Source organism: Salmo salar, chromosome 05 (genome assembly GCF_965601325.2).
Source record: "Salmo salar chromosome 05, fSalSal1, whole genome shotgun sequence".
NCBI classification, from domain to species: domain Eukaryota; kingdom Metazoa; phylum Chordata; class Actinopteri; order Salmoniformes; family Salmonidae; genus Salmo; species Salmo salar.
The window spans coordinates 84,639,781-84,649,211 of NC_138295.1; positions in this window are offsets into that span (position 1 = coordinate 84,639,781).

A 9,431-nucleotide genomic window follows, 5' to 3' on the forward strand; every position below is an offset into this window, starting at 1 on the left:
GTCACATCAGACATCACAGTTACCAGAACTCCCTAGTCACATCACTTACCAGAACTCCCTAGTCACATCAGTTACCAGAACTCCCTAGTCACATCAGTTACCAGAACTCCCTAGTCACATCAGTTACCAGAACTCCCTAGTCACATCAGACATCACAGTTACCAGAACTCCCTAGTCACATCAGTTACCAGAACTCCCTAGTCACATCAGTTACCAGAACTCTCTAGTCACATCACTTACCAGAACTCCCTAGTCACATCAGACATTACAGTTACCAGAACTTCCTAGTCACATCAGTTACCAGAACTCCCTAGTCACATCACTTACCAGAACTCCCTAGTCACATCAGACATCACAGTTACCAGAACTCCCTAGTCACATCACTTACCAGAACTCCCTAGTCACATCGGACATCACAGTTACCAGAACTCCCTAGTCACATCACTTACCAGAACTCCCTAGTCACATCACTTACCAGAACTCCCTAGTCACATCAGTTACCAGAACTCCCTAGTCACATCAGTTACCAGAACTCGCTAGTCACATCAGACATCACAGTTACCAGAACTGCCTAGTCACATCAGTTACCAGAACTCCCTAGTCACATCAGTTACCAGAACTCCCTAGTCACATCAGTTACCAGAACTCCCTAGTCACATCACTTACCAGAACTCCCTAGTCACATCACTTACCAGAACTCCCTAGTCACATCACTTACCAGAACTCCCTAGTCACATCAGTTACCAGAACTCCCTAGTCACATCAGTTACCAGAACTCCCTAGTCACATCAGTTACCAGAACTCCCTAGTCACATCACTTACCAGAACTCCCTAGTCACATCACTTACCAGAACTCCCTAGTCACATCACTTACCAGAACTCCCTAGTCACATCACTTACCAGAACTCCCTAGTCACATCACTTACCAGAACTCCCTAGTCACATCACTTACCAGAACTCCCTAGTCACATCACTTACCAGAACTCCCTAGTCACATCACTTACCAGAACTCCCTAGTCACATCACTTACCAGAACTCCCTAGTCACATCACTTACCAGAACTCCCTAGTCACATCACTTACCAGAACTCCCTAGTCACATCACTTACCAGAACTCCCTAGTCACATCACTTACCAGAACTCCCTAGTCACATCACTTACCAGAACTCCCTAGTCACATCACTTACCAGAACTCCCTAGTCACATCACTTACCAGAACTCCCTAGTCACATCACTTACCAGAACTCCCTAGTCACATCACTTACCAGAACTCCCTAGTCACATCAGACATCACAGTTACCAGAACTTCCTAGTCACATCAGACATCACAGTTACCAGAACTTCCTAGTCACATCAGACATCACAGTTACCAGAACTTCCTAGTCACATCAGACATCACAGTTACCAGAACTCCCTAGTCACATCAGACATCACAGTTACCAGAACTCCCTAGTCACATCAGACATCACAGTTACCAGAACTCCCTAGTCACATCAGACATCACAGTTACCAGAACTCCCTAGTCACATCACTTACCAGAACTCTCTAGTCACATCACTTACCAGAACTCCCTAGTCACATCACTTACCAGAACTCTCTAGTCACATCACTTACCAGAACTCCCTAGTCACATCACTTACCAGAACTCCCTAGTCACATCAGTTACCAGAACTCCCTAGTCACATCAGTTACCAGAACTCCCTAGTCACATCAGTTACCAGAACTCCCTAGTCACATCAGTTACCAGAACTCCCTAGTCACATCAGTTACCAGAACTCCCTAGTCACATCAGTTACCAGAACTCCCTAGTCACATCAGTTACCAGAACTCCCTAGTCACATCAGTTACCAGAACTCCCTAGTCACATCACTTACCAGAACTCCCTAGTCACATCACTTACCAGAACTCCCTAGTCACATCAGACATCACAGTTACCAGAACTTCCTAGTCACATCAGTTACCAGAACTCCCTAGTCACATCACTTACCAGAACTCCCTAGTCACATCAGACATCACAGTTACCAGAACTCCCTAGTCACATCACTTACCAGAACTCCCTAGTCACATCGGACATCACAGTTACCAGAACTCCCTAGTCACATCACTTACCAGAACTCCCTAGTCACATCACTTACCAGAACTCCCTAGTCACATCAGTTACCAGAACTCCCTAGTCACATCAGACATCACAGTTACCAGAACTCCCTAGTCACATCAGTTACCAGAACTCCCTAGTCACATCAGACATCACACTTACCAGAACTCCCTAGTCACATCAGACATCACAGTTACCAGAACTCCCTAGTCACATCAGTTACCAGAACTCCCTAGTCACATCACTTACCAGAACTCCCTAGTCACATCAGTTACCAGAACTCCCTAGTCACATCAGTTACCAGAACTCCCTAGTCACATCAGTTACCAGAACTCCCTAGTCACATCAGACATCACAGTTACCAGAACTCCCTAGTCACATCAGTTACCAGAACTCCCTAGTCACATCAGTTACCAGAACTCTCTAGTCACATCACTTACCAGAACTCCCTAGTCACATCAGACATTACAGTTACCAGAACTTCCTAGTCACATCAGTTACCAGAACTCCCTAGTCACATCACTTACCAGAACTCCCTAGTCACATCAGACATCACAGTTACCAGAACTCCCTAGTCACATCACTTACCAGAACTCCCTAGTCACATCGGACATCACAGTTACCAGAACTCCCTAGTCACATCACTTACCAGAACTCCCTAGTCACATCACTTACCAGAACTCCCTAGTCACATCAGTTACCAGAACTCCCTAGTCACATCAGTTACCAGAACTCGCTAGTCACATCAGACATCACAGTTACCAGAACTGCCTAGTCACATCAGTTACCAGAACTCCCTAGTCACATCAGTTACCAGAACTCCCTAGTCACATCAGTTACCAGAACTCCCTAGTCACATCAGTTACCAGAACTCCCTAGTCACATCACTTACCAGAACTCCCTAGTCACATCACTTACCAGAACTCCCTAGTCACATCACTTACCAGAACTCCCTAGTCACATCACTTACCAGAACTCCCTAGTCACATCACTTACCAGAACTCCCTAGTCACATCACTTACCAGAACTCCCTAGTCACATCACTTACCAGAACTCCCTAGTCACATCACTTACCAGAACTCCCTAGTCACATCACTTACCAGAACTCCCTAGTCACATCACTTACCAGAACTCCCTAGTCACATCACTTACCAGAACTCCCTAGTCACATCACTTACCAGAACTCCCTAGTCACATCACTTACCAGAACTCCCTAGTCACATCACTTACCAGAACTCCCTAGTCACATCACTTACCAGAACTCCCTAGTCACATCACTTACCAGAACTCCCTAGTCACATCAGACATCACAGTTACCAGAACTTCCTAGTCACATCAGACATCACAGTTACCAGAACTCCCTAGTCACATCACTTACCAGAACTCCCTAGTCACATCACTTACCAGAACTCCCTAGTCACATCAGACATCACAGTTACCAGAACTTCCTAGTCACATCAGACATCACAGTTACCAGAACTCCCTAGTCACATCACTTACCAGAACTCCCTAGTCACATCAGACATCACAGTTACCAGAACTCCCTAGTCACATCAGACATCACAGTTACCAGAACTCCCTAGTCACATCACTTACCAGAACTCTCTAGTCACATCACTTACCAGAACTCCCTAGTCACATCACTTACCAGAACTCTCTAGTCACATCACTTACCAGAACTCCCTAGTCACATCACTTACCAGAACTCCCTAGTCACATCAGTTACCAGAACTCCCTAGTCACATCAGTTACCAGAACTCCCTAGTCACATCAGTTACCAGAACTCCCTAGTCACATCAGTTACCAGAACTCCCTAGTCACATCAGTTACCAGAACTCCCTAGTCACATCACTTACCAGAACTCCCTAGTCACATCACTTACCAGAACTCCCTAGTCACATCACTTACCAGAACTCCCTAGTCACATCACTTACCAGAACTCCCTAGTCACATCACTTACCAGAACTCCCTAGTCACATCACTTACCAGAACTCCCTAGTCACATCAGACATCACAGTTACAAGAACTCCCTAGTCACATCAGTTACCAGAACTCCCTAGTCACATCACTTACCAGAACTCCCTAGTCACATCAGACATCACAGTTACCAGAACTTCCTAGTCACATCAGTTACCAGAACTCCCTAGTCACATCACTTACCAGAACTCCCTAGTCACATCAGACATCACAGTTACCAGAACTCCCTAGTCACATCACTTACCAGAACTCCCTAGTCACATCGGACATCACAGTTACCAGAACTCCCTAGTCACATCATTTACCAGAACTCCCTAGTCACATCACTTACCAGAACTCCCTAGTCACATCACTTACCAGAACTCCCTAGTCACATCAGTTACCAGAACTCCCTAGTCACATCAGACATCACAGTTACCAGAACTCCCTAGTCACATCAGTTACCAGAACTCCCTAGTCACATCAGACATCACACTTACCAGAACTCCCTAGTCACATCAGACATCACAGTTACCAGAACTCCCTAGTCACATCAGTTACCAGAACTCCCTAGTCACATCAGTTACCAGAACTCCCTAGTCACATCACTTACCAGAACTCCCTAGTCACATCAGACATCACAGTTACCAGAACTCCCTAGTCACATCAGTTACCAGAACTCCCTAGTCACATCACTTACCAGAACTCCCTAGTCACATCAGACATCACAGTTACCAGAACTCCCTAGTCACATCACTTACCAGAACTCCCTAGTCACATCACTTACCAGAACTCCCTAGTCACATCACTTACCAGAACTCCCTAGTCACATCACTTACCAGAACTCCCTAGTCACATCACTTACCAGAACTCCCTAGTCACATCAGTTACCAGAACTCCCTAGTCACATCAGTTACCAGAACTCCCTAGTCACATCACTTACCAGAACTCCCTAGTCACATCACTTACCAGAACTCCCTAGTCACATCAGTTACCAGAACTCCCTAGTCACATCACTTACCAGAACTCCCTAGTCACATCAGACATCACAGTTACCAGAACTCCCTAGTCACATCACTTACCAGAACTCCCTAGTCACATCACTTACCAGAACTCCCTAGTCACATCACTTACCAGAACTCCCTAGTCACATCACTTACCAGAACTCCCTAGTCACATCACTTACCAGAACTCCCTAGTCACATCACTTACCAGAACTCCCTAGTCACATCAGTTACCAGAACTCCCTAGTCACATCACTTACCAGAACTCCCTAGTCACATCACTTACCAGAACTCCCTAGTCACATCACTTACCAGAACTCCCTAGTCACATCACTTACCAGAACTCCCTAGTCACATCACTTACCAGAACTCCCTAGTCACATCACTTACAAGAACTACCTAGTCACATCACTTACCAGAACTCCCTAGTCACATCAGACATCACAGTTACCAGAACTTCCTAGTCACATCACTTACCAGAACTCCCTAGTCACATCACTTACCAGAACTCCCTAGTCACATCACTTACCAGAACTCCCTAGTCACATCAGACATCACAGTTACCAGAACTCCCTAGTCACATCACTTACCAGAACTCCCTAGTCACATCAGACATCACTTACCAGAACTCCCTAGTCACATCAGACATCACAGTTACCAGAACTCCCTAGTCACATCAGACATCACAGTTACCAGAACTCCCTAGTCACATCACTTACCAGAACTCCCTAGTCACATCACTTACCAGAACTCCCTAGTCACATCACTTACCAGAACTCCCTAGTCACATCACTTACCAGAACTCTCTAGTCACATCACTTACCAGAACTCCCTAGTCACATCAGTTACCAGAACTCCCCAGTCACATCAGTTACCAGAACTCCCTAGTCACATCAGTTACCAGAACTCCCTAGTCACATCAGTTACCAGAACTCCCTAGTCACATCAGACATCACAGTTACCAGAACTCCCTAGTCACATCAGTTACCAGAACTCCCTAGTCACATCAGTTACCAGAACTCCCTAGTCACATCACTTACCAGAACTCCCTAGTCACATCACTTACAAGAACTCCCTAGTCACATCACTTACAAGAACTCCCTAGTCACATCACTTACAAGAACTCCCTAGTCACATCACTTACCAGAACTCCCTAGTCACATCACTTACCAGAACTCCCTAGTCACATCACTTACCAGAACTCCCTAGTCACATCACTTACCAGAACTCCCTAGTCACATCACTTACCAGAACTCCCTAGTCACATCACTTACCAGAACTCCCTAGTCACATCACTTACCAGAACTCCCTAGACACATCACTTACCAGAACTCCCTAGTCACATCAGACATCACAGTTACCAGAACTCCCTAGTCACATCACTTACCAGAACTCTCTAGTCACATCACTTACCAGAACTCTCTAGTCACATCACTTACCAGAACTCCCTAGTCACATCAGTTACCAGAACTCCCTAGTCACATCAGTTACCAGAACTCCCTAGTCACATCAGTTACCAGAACTCCCTAGTCACATCAGTTACCAGAACTCCCTAGTCACATCAGTTACCACAACTCCCTAGTCACATCAGACATCACAGTTACCACAACTCCCTAGTCACATCACTTACCAGAACTCCCTAGTCACATCACTTACCAGAACTCCCTAGTCACATCACTTACCAGAACTCCCTAGTCACATCACATACCAGAACTCCCTAGTCACATCACTTACCAGACCTCCCTAGTCACATCACTTACCAGACCTCCCTAGTCACATCACTTACCAGAACTCCCTAGTCACATCACTTACCAGAACTCCCTAGTCACATCAGTTACCAGAACTCCCTAGTCACATCACTTACCAGAACTCCCTAGTCACATCAGACATCACAGTTACCAGAACTCCCTAGTCACATCACTTACCAGAACTCCCTAGTCACATCGGACATCACAGTTACCAGAACTCCCTAGTCACATCACTTACCAGAACTCCCTAGTCACATCACTTACCAGAACTCCCTAGTCACATCACTTACCAGAACTCCCTAGTCACATCACTTACCAGAACTCCCTAGTCACATCACTTACCAGAACTCCCTAGTCACATCAGTTACCAGAACTCCCTAGTCACATCAGTTACCAGAACTCCCTAGTCACATCACTTACCAGAACTCCCTAGTCACATCACTTACCAGAACTCCCTAGTCACATCACTTACCAGAACTCCCTAGTCACATCACTTACAAGAACTACCTAGTCACATCACTTACCAGAACTCCCTAGTCACATCAGACATCACAGTTACCAGAACTTCCTAGTCACATCAGTTACCAGAACTCCCTAGTCACATCACTTACCAGAACTCCCTAGTCACATCACTTACCAGAACTCCCTAGTCACATCACTTACCAGAACTCCCTAGTCACATCAGACATCACAGTTACCAGAACTCCCTAGTCACATCACTTACCAGAACTCCCTAGTCACATCAGACATCACTTACAAGAACTCCCTAGTCACATCAGACATCACAGTTACCAGAACTCCCTAGTCACATCAGACATCACAGTTACCAGAACTCCCTAGTCACATCACTTACCAGAACTCCCTAGTCACATCACTTACCAGAACTCCCTAGTCACATCACTTACCAGAACTCCCTAGTCACATCACTTACCAGAACTCTCTAGTCACATCACTTACCAGAACTCCCTAGTCACATCAGTTACCAGAACTCCCCAGTCACATCAGTTACCAGAACTCCCTAGTCACATCAGTTACCAGAACTCCCTAGTCACATCAGTTACCAGAACTCCCTAGTCACATCAGACATCACAGTTACCAGAACTCCCTAGTCACATCAGTTACCAGAACTCCCTAGTCACATCAGTTACCAGAACTCCCTAGTCACATCACTTACCAGAACTCCCTAGTCACATCACTTACAAGAACTCCCTAGTCACATCACTTACAAGAACTCCCTAGTCACATCACTTACAAGAACTCCCTAGTCACATCACTTACCAGAACTCCATAGTCACATCACTTACCAGAACTCCCTAGTCACATCACTTACCAGAACTCCCTAGTCACATCACTTACCAGAACTCCCTAGACACATCACTTACCAGAACTCCCTAGTCACATCAGACATCACAGTTACCAGAACTCCCTAGTCACATCACTTACCAGAACTCCCTAGTCACATCACTTACCAGAACTCTCTAGTCACATCACTTACCAGAACTCTCTAGTCACATCACTTACCAGAACTCCCTAGTCACATCAGTTACCAGAACTCCCTAGTCACATCAGTTACCAGAACTCCCTAGTCACATCAGTTACCAGAACTCACTAGTCACATCAGTTACCAGAACTCCCTAGTCACATCAGTTACCACAACTCCCTAGTCACATCAGACATCACAGTTACCACAACTCCCTAGTCACATCACTTACCAGAACTCCCTAGTCACATCACTTACCAGAACTCCCTAGTCACATCACTTACCAGAACTCCCTAGACACATCACATACCAGAACTCCCTAGTCACATCACTTACCAGACCTCCCTAGTCACATCACTTACCAGAACTCCCTAGTCACATCACTTACCAGAACTCCCTAGTCACATCAGTTACCAGAACTCCCTAGTCACATCACTTACCAGAACTCCCTAGTCACATCAGACATCACAGTTACCAGAACTCCCTAGTCACATCACTTACCAGAACTCCCTAGTCACATCGGACATCACAGTTACCAGAACTCCCTAGTCACATCACTTACCAGAACTCCCTAGTCACATCACTTACCAGAACTCCCTAGTCACATCACTTACCAGAACTCCCTAGTCACATCAGTTACCAGAACTCCCTAGTCACATCAGACATCACAGTTACCAGAACTCCCTAGTCACATCAGTTACCAGAACTCCCTAGTCACATCAGACATCACACTTACCAGAACTCCCTAGTCACATCAGTTACCAGAACTCCCTAGTCACATCACTTACCAGAACTCCCTAGTCACATCACTTACCAGAACTCCCTAGTCACATCACTTACCAGAACTCCCTAGTCACATCACATACCAGAACTCCCTAGTCACATCACTTACCAGACCTCCCTAGTCACATCACTTACCAGAACTCCCTAGTCACATCACTTACCAGAACTCCCTAGTCACATCAGTTACCAGAACTCCCTAGTCACATCACTTACCAGAACTCCCTAGTCACATCAGACATCACAGTTACCAGAACTCCCTAGTCACATCACTTACCAGAACTCCCTAGTCACATCGGACATCACAGTTACCAGAACTCCCTAGTCACATCACTTACCAGAACTCCCTAGTCACATCACTTACCAGAA